Source organism: Chenopodium album, chromosome 1, assembly GCF_948465745.1.
Source record: "Chenopodium album chromosome 1, dcCheAlbu1.1, whole genome shotgun sequence".
In the NCBI taxonomy this organism is placed as follows: Eukaryota; Viridiplantae; Streptophyta; class Magnoliopsida; order Caryophyllales; family Amaranthaceae; genus Chenopodium; species Chenopodium album.
The window spans coordinates 51,639,174-51,648,103 of record NC_137834.1 but is presented as its reverse complement, the minus strand read 5'-3'; positions in this window follow the sequence as shown (position 1 = coordinate 51,648,103).

Sequence of the window (8,930 nt, the reverse complement as noted above, 5' to 3'; positions counted from 1 at the left end):
TTCAGTTCAGTTCAGTTTAGTCAATGAGAACATACCCTAAGTGTATGCTTGTCATTGGAAAATTATTACCTCGAACACTAGTGTAAAGTTTTCCACCAGAAAAAAACTACTCGTGGCACAAAAATAAAGTTTGCCATGGGAAAAGAGTCACTCGTGGCACAAACGTAAAGTTTGCCACAGGAAAAATGCTACTCGTGGCACAAGTGTGAATTTGCCACGCGAAATAAAATACCCGTGGCATAAATTATTCTTCTTATTTAGATTTTATATCATACTTCATTTTTCCCGTGGCTAGATGAAATTATGCCACGAATTTGGAGTTCCCGTGGCATAATTCGTGGCACAAGTGATGATTTTTTGTAGTGATTGTCTAGCCATACAAGTTTGATAACACTGAGTGTGATGTAGAGCTTCTAGTCGTTTTTCATCGAGTAGGATTAGCTCTTCATATCTTGCCCTAGTCCATTCAACTTCATCGAGTTTGCTCTCTAACGCGATGCGTAGAGATGGAATCTCTAGTTCGACAGGTTGTACGGCATCCATTCCATATACCAAGGAAAATGACGTATTTCCTGTTGATGTGCGAATTGACGTGTGATAACCCCACAATGCGAAGTGAATTTTGTCAGGCCAATCTTTATAATTTTCCGTCATTTTCTCGATTATAGTCTTTAGATTTTTATTAGCTGCCTCGACTGCTCCATTTTCTTGAGGCCTATAAGGGGAAGAATGATGATGTTGAATGCCATATTTTTGTAGCAATTCTTCACATTCGGCTTGAAAGTGAGTTCCATTGTCACTTATCATTTCATGTGGGACTCCGTATCGACAAATAATATTTCTCTCGATAAAGAGTGCTACATGTTTTGCAGTGAGTTTAGCGTATGATTGCGCTTCGACCCACTTTGTGAAGTAATCAATTGCTACTAGGATATATTCGTGGCCTCCTGTTCCTGGGGGAGTGATTTTGTCGATGATGTCAATTCCCCATGTAGAGAATGGCCATTGCGATGTGTAGGTGTAGAGCAAAGATGGAGGGACATGTTGTAAATTGGCGTAAATTTGGCATTTAGGGCATATTTTTACATATTGATGGCAATCCTTATTCATTGTAGTACAATAATATCCTTCTCGCATTACCTTTTGGACTAACATTTTGCCATTTATGTGAGTGCCACAGATTCCTTCGTGGACTATCCTCATTGCTCTTTGGGCATCCTTTTTTCCTACGCATAAGAGAGCTCGACCCTTAGGTACCCTTTTATGTAGTTCGTTGTCTATGAGTACATATTGGGAAGCCAAAAGTCTTAACGCTCGTTTTGCTCTTTTGTCAGCATGGGGAGGGTATTCTCCTTTGGTGACGTAGTTAAGTATATCCGTGTACCACGGTTCTTCTTCTTCTTTTTCTTCATCTTGGACTACTTCATCGTCTTCTATAGCCTGAATATATGCTGGTTTGTGCCTTTTTTCTATAGTTAGAGGCATTTGCTCGATTTCCGTAAGAATCCTAACCATTGAGGCTAGTCTTGCCAAGGCATCAGCAAATTGATTTTCTTCTCTAGGTAGATATGTGTATTCCACCTTCTCTAACTGATTAGTAAGAGTTTCCAGATAGGTTTGGTAAGGGGCTAGACTTTCGCTCCTTACTTTTCACCTTTTGGATATTTGATTGATGATTAATGAATAGTCTCTAAATATCCGTAACTTTTTTACTCCCAATGCCAAAGCTGTTGCAAGGCCTACCACGCATGCTTCGTATTCAGCAGCGTTGTTGGTAACGTCGAAATCAAGCTTTATGGAGATTGGAACATGTTCTTCTTTAGGTGATACTAGTAATACTTTAACGCCACATCCCTTTTGGTTTGAGCCTCCGTCGAAGTATAAGGTCCAAGTATCATCTTCAGTGACCATCAAGTCTTCATCTAGAAATTCATTGTCTTGTATTGGCGTCGAGTCTTCTATTGGAAAGTCCGCTAGAAAGTCTTACACCACAGATCCTTTGATAGCTTTTTGCGGCATAAACCTTACATCAAACTAGGCTAAATTGACTATCCATCTCGATATGCGTCCATTGAGTGTAGATTTCTCGAATAGATACTTGAGTGGATCTAATCGGGAGACTACAAAGACTGTATGCACTAACATGTAATGTCTTAGCTTGGTTGTGGCCCACACCAAGGCGAGGCACAATTTCTCAAGTGGTGTATAACGTGCTTCATATTCGAGCATTTTCTTGCTTAGATAGTAGATTGTGTTTTCTTTGCCTTCTACTTCTTGTGCTATCATCGCTCCCATTGTCTCTTTGGTAACTGTTAAGTACAACCTAAGAGGTATTCCGGGAAGTGCTGGTGCTAATACGGGAGGATTTGCGAGATAGGATTTGATCTTTTCAAAGGCTTTTTGAGACTCGTCATCCCATATTACTGGTACATTCTTCTTAAGCTTTTTGAAGATTGGTTCACATATCGTTGTCAATTTTGATATGAACCTGCTTATGTATTGCAACCGGCCAATGACTCCTCGAATTTTCTTCTCGGTTTTGGGTGGTGGCATTGACATGATTGCTTTGATTCTGGTTGGGCCTATCTATATTCCTCTAGAGCTTATGACATAACCCAAAAGTTTGCCTGAGGTGACTCCAAAAGCACATTTAGATGGGTTCAACCTCATATTGTATTTTCTTAGTCTTTCGAAAAATTTTCTTAAGGCTACTTGATTGCCTAGACAGTCATTTGACTTTACAATCATGTCGTCCACATATACTTTGACTTCTTTGTGCATCATGTCATGGAGTAAGGCAGTCGCTGCACGTTGATAAGTAGCACCCGCATTTTTCAACCCGAATGGCATTACCGTGTAGTAGTAAGTGCCCCATGGTGTTATGAAGGTTGTTTTCTCCATGTCTTCTTCTGCCAGGAGAATCTGATTGTAGCCTGCATACCCATCCATGAACAAGAGAAGTGCGTGATTTGTCGTGTTATCCACCAGAATATCGATGTGTGGTAAAGGGAAGTCTTCCTTTGGACTTGCCTTATTTAGATCTCGATAGTCGACACACATTCTTACCCTTCCGTCTTTTGTCGGAACTGGGACGACGTTGGCGACCCATTCAAGGTATTTAGATACCTTGATGAAACCTACAGTTATCTGTTTTTGAACTTCTTCTTTTATTTTAAGAGCTACGTCGGGTTTCATTCGACGTAACTTTTGTTTTACAGGTTTCATTCCTGGAATTAGTGGTATAGTGTGTTGAGCTATTTCTCTATTAATGCCTGGCATATCTTCGTATGACTAAGAAAATACATCGATAAATTCTTTAAGTAAGTTAATTAAATCGGTTCTTTCTTGTTCATTAAGTAATAGTCCGGTTTTAACTTCTCTTTTATTGGTTGAATCATTTGAGATATCAACCGTCTCAGTTTCTTCAATTACCGGTGTTTTCTTTTCGAGTGTTTCCATTGCTTTAATAAGTTCTTTGTCTTTTTCATTGTTAGTTAAGAAATGCTCATCATTTTGGGTTAGAGAAGAACACAAAAAGTAAGGAGAAGAAACTATATTATTGTACTCTGAGATCATTACATCAAAGAGTGATATGTCATCAGGGACTTGATCACTAACTATTCTAGGAGAAGAGATAGAAGGGGAAGGTGCTACAACTAAAGACCTAGATGACTCTATAGGGAGAACCTCTGACTCTGATTCTGACTCAGATGACTCTTCGAACATCGGTCCTTGCCCCGTCGTGATTGATATCTTTCTTCCACTTGGAGTCGTCACCTTGACGGTCTTGCACCACCCTTGTAGTGATCCTTCCGCTAGAGTGATTAACTTCAAGGGATCGAAGCTTTCACTTTGTAGGACTGTTTGTATGAGCGAGGAGTTATCCTCTTTGTATGTTGGCTCATTCTTTTCTCGCCCAAATAATAATCCCATGACATTAAAGTCAAAGCATGGGGGTGCTTTCTCCTTATGGACAAGAGTTGGGATTTCATCCGTGAAGTAGCAATCCAAGAAAATTTCAAATCCCGGTTGCCTTATACCATTTACGACAAATGGATCGGGAAATTCGTAGCATGGATAGTCCTCTCCTTCTTTTATGAATTGACCATTGAGTGTGACAGGGTACTGATCCATTGGGATTGCTTTCTTTTGAGTGCGAGCGTCCTTACGTGCCTTTGATTTTTCCTGGGCTTGCTTAAGATCTTTCCGAGTCGGTTCGAAACCAAGTCCGAAAGTGTCTAATTTAGGGAGGTCGGGTGACTCCAGCGGTTTTGCTATTCCCTTTTTCTTTCCTAGGGTCATCCCAGGAAAATGCCCTTGTTTCTTCACAATAGCATTCACGATCATGTTAGAATGGGGGTCGTGGCCCAGAGGGGTCCTTTCATCCTCCTGGATTAAGGAGACCTCTTCGTTAAAGCCCCATAGATCTTCATCATCCTCATCGTGCTCCACATTAATTATTGGGTTTTCTTTAGACTTGATTCTCATAGGTGAAGCATCGATGGTGACAGGAATTCCCCCAACTCTGGCTTTCACTTGTTAGTGGAGAGATCAGGGGACGGCCTTTAGGTCATGAAGCCAAGGGTGTCCTAACAGCAAATTGAATGAAGCTTTAATGTCTACTACTTGGAAAGTAGTAGCATGTTCTATTGCTCCCGCTGTTACATTCATGGTAATTTTTCCAAGAGCTTGACGACGAGTGTTGTCGTAGGCTCTTATTCCTTGTGTTGGCGGGGTTAGGTCTTCATCCCTTATGCCTAACATCCTCGCAGTTCTAAGTGGACAGACGTTAATGGCTGATCCATTGTCTACAAGAGTCATAGGGACGTTCAGTCTCTTGCAAACTATTGTGAGGTTTAATGCCTTATAGTGTTTGTCACCTTCTGGGGGCAAATCCTTGTCAAAAAAGGTGATCAAATTGATGGGACTAGGTAGATCACTCGTGAGGAAGTTAGCCAATCCCTCAGGAGTGGTGTCAGAATCTATCCCTATTTTGTCCAAGGCATTCATTACAGCCAACCTATGTTCTCGAGATGTCGCCAGAAGTTTCCACACGTTCCTTTCAACTTTTGTCTTCTTGATCTGTTTGACGATATCATTGTCTTCAATGATAGGAATGGGAACTTGCTGTGTGGTTGGCATGGGTTGTGTTGAAACGGGAAATTGCATTCTCCCGGATCTTGTGAGGACGTCTATTGATGAATTTTCTTCAACCCAAAAGTCATCCATGGCATATGATACCGAAGGTGGAGGTCCTACCATGTCTTTTAAGTAGACGTCTTCTTCGTCACTGTCCCAAACTCCATTAATACATGCATCCTCTTCTTTTCATCAATCATTTTCTGAATTAAATCCTTAAATTTAAAACAGTTTTCGATAGTGTGACCCCCTGATTGATGATACTGACAGTAATATATGTATGTCCTTTTCAATGATTCGAATGGTCTCGGTTCGAGAGGTTTGATCTAGCCACTCTCGGAGAGCTTTTCGAACATTTGTATATATGGGATCCCAATTGGAGTGTAGAGCCTATTACTCTTCTTGGGTTTTTCGGTGACTTGTAAAGGAAAACGCTTTGCCTCATAAGTCGTTCCCATGGGTATGAATTCTCTCTTAGGTCCACTTTTCGGGAATGGAACCTCGTCATATTTCTCCTGAAGTTCCTTTATAGCCTTGAGAGTTTCACGTAACAAGTGTGATCCTTCGATCATAGACAGTGTAAGCAATTGTATGTCTTCTTTACTTGCTGGTTCTGGAAGGTTATCCATGGCGTCGAAAAAGATCTCCTCCTCTTCTTCGATGGCATGGATTTCTTTAACAGGTTTGATGAGAGACAAGGGGTCAACCTCGTTTTCCTCATCAGAGATTTCCAAGGAATGAGCGAGAGGCGCATTATCAATACTTGGCTTCTTACTGGCAGGGGGCAACGGCAGCTTGTTGTTGTCGATTAAGTCTTGGATAGCTTCTTTAAGCTTCCAACAGTTCTCGGTGAGATGGCCCCTACCTGGGTGATACTTGCAGTGTGCATTGGGGTTCCAGTTAGCTGACCTCTTTTCGACTGGTGGGTCCCCAAATGGTCCAATAGGAGTTATAAGACCTTTTGCATTTAATCGATCAAATGCGGTGTCATAACTCATGCCAATAGGAGTAAAGTTCCTCCTAAATGGTTTCTTTTGTCCTTGATTATTCATAGCAAGGACTTCACTTAGGTTAAAAGTGCTAACATTGTTTGAGTGGGTGGTTTTGGAAGAAGAAGGATTGTCGTTCTTCTTGCCTTTCCAGCCACTGTTGGAGTTATTGTTGGCAGCTTTCAACTTAGCCAGGTCGTCTTCAATATTGATTCCAATGTCGTTGACGGCCTTGAAGGTATGGAGATTATTTTGATACTTGAGATGCTTGGAGTATTTTTCCTGAAGGTTTTTGATAAATAACCTTACAGACTCTTTTTCACTTGGCACCTCAATCATCTTAGCCGAGGTTTCTCTTCATTTGTTAAAGAAGGAGGTGAAGTCTTTGTTCTCCTTCTGCTTGAGGATTTCAATCTCCCTATGGTCAGTCTCAACTTGAATGTTGCATTTGTATCTATCGACGAAAGCGTTTGCTATGGACTCCCAGGTGGAGGTTTTCTCTTTCTCGAGAGAAAAGAACCATTGCTGGCAAACAGTCTCGAGAGATAGTGAGAACAGAGAGGGGAAAACCTTCTTATCGATACCCTTAATACTCATTATTGTCTCGAAGGCTCTTAAATGAAAATAAGGGTTATCGGTTGCTTTGAATTTCGGGATGTCGTTGGCATTGAACTTCTGCGAAAGAAGATCTTTGTCCATAGTGACCCCTTGTGAACTAATCCCTTGAAACTTGTAGTCGCTAGAAAGCTTGCTTAGACTCTCTTGCATGAGGTCCATCTGTTGTTTTTTCACGGGATCATCGATCTTAAGGGTTAGGAGCTTTAGTGCCTCAGTCATGGTAACCAGTTGGTTCCTGAGCTCATTGACTTCTTCTTGTGTTGCCATTACTGTCCTAGCTTTCCTCTTACAAGCAATGGGTTTGTCGAAAAGTTGGACTTGTACGAAAAGATTGTCTTTGATTAACCGCCCTTCCTTTCTTGACCACGCGCTATAATTTAAACCATTTTGTTTTAATTACTTGACTCAAATCGACCTTGACTTTACGGTTTTAAAGAGGAAAAAATAAAAAAATAGGTGCATATTTTTAGGCAAAATGTATTTATTTTTAGGAACCAAATATGTTATTGACATTGGAGGATTAATATCCGACTTACCCTCCTAAAAAAATGACGGAAAAAACGTGCATACAAGACTCTCTTAGACATGGTCAAAGTATGTGTATTGGTGTGTGCGTTGAGTGTAAGTGACATACTTGAACTCTTGTGTAAGACCATGGGACTTGGTGCCTAGACTCAATTAATGACTTAACAAGGTAGTAATATTGACAGTAAAATTTAACCGAATTAATTAGCAAAATGGTTAATTAGACACAAAGTGATGAATCGATCAATAATCCGAACTGTCGTCAAAACGACAAGACTGGCGCCTCTCTTTGTAGTGTAGCGCCAGACGACAGAGCTGTCGCCAGGCGCCACACTCCACAGAGTGGCGCTATAGTTCAAACTTTGGCCCCATTGCTGGATATGGGTTAGTCAATAGAGGGTCCATGGTTAATTGTCCGGATGCACCGCGCGGAAGCCTAACCGTGAAGGGTTGGCGCGAGTGGATGGGACACCGCGAGTTTTAGAAAAATCTCGCTTCCATGGTTTGGTGAATTCAACATTCTCGGATGTACCCTTTGTTGCTCAGAGCGTTCAATCAAGTAGATGAAGCATGAATTCCCAGGGGGTTATGTCCATATGTAGAACACATATGGGTTTCAGAAAAGTGAGAAAAACTCAATCAGGAAGTAGGATCGAGCAAACAATGCGAAAAACTGGTCGAAATTAGAACGCATATTTCTAGCTCGGTATTCGAAGAATTTGGCGCCAGCAAACAGAAATTGGCGCCATCTTTTGGCTGTAGTGCCTGGCGACAGAGCTGTCGTCTGGCGCCACAGTAAAAATTCCGGCGCTAATATTCTGTTCGCTGACGCTAATTCCTACATGCCTCGGCAGCTTTCTGTGCTCGATAAAATTTTCCAGTTTCGCGCAGTGTTATTTCGGTCCTAGTTGTGAAAGATATTCCTCAAATTTCCTACGTGTAAAATCCTATGTTTTAACTCATTACGGATGGTCTTTCCAATGAGATCTTTTTTATGCATATGACAATAATGTTAATCAAAATTACGCACATGAAATACTTAGAACTTTTCGAGTCTCATCCACTCATTCTAAATCATTGCCGAAATAAATTTCAGAAATTAGAATAGAAATCCTCCCAAGCGGAGTCGCCAAAAACTGTAGGGAATATTTCAAGCGTTAATCCCTAGCTTGAACCCCAATGTGATCACACACTAAAGTACGGTGGCGTCCAAAGGGAAAGAAGATAGAGCAAAAGAGTCGCCAACAAGTTTTTTAGGAACTTGTAAACCGTTCACGAGGTGAAGGTAACACCCCTTAACGATCCAAGAGATCGTCAACTCCATAAGTTCTTGAACCAAATAGGGTTCGGGGATGAAGGTACAAATCCAACCTAAAAGAGATTGAACTTGCCCTAATAATAGGCCTCTACTTTATTCTGATCGTATTCATGTGCGCTTTCTGACTAACATGCAATCAATAGGATTAACCCTAAACATGTTTATCTATGTTGGTTGAATATTAATGCACAAATAAAACTATTATTGGTGATCACTTGAGTTATAATCAAATTAACCCTAACAAGATTATTAAATATCTTATTATGCGTGATTACAAGTACAAATTCCCTTTAAACATGCGTAAAAGGCGTGATTAAGCAATAACAATAAATATCAAGCAA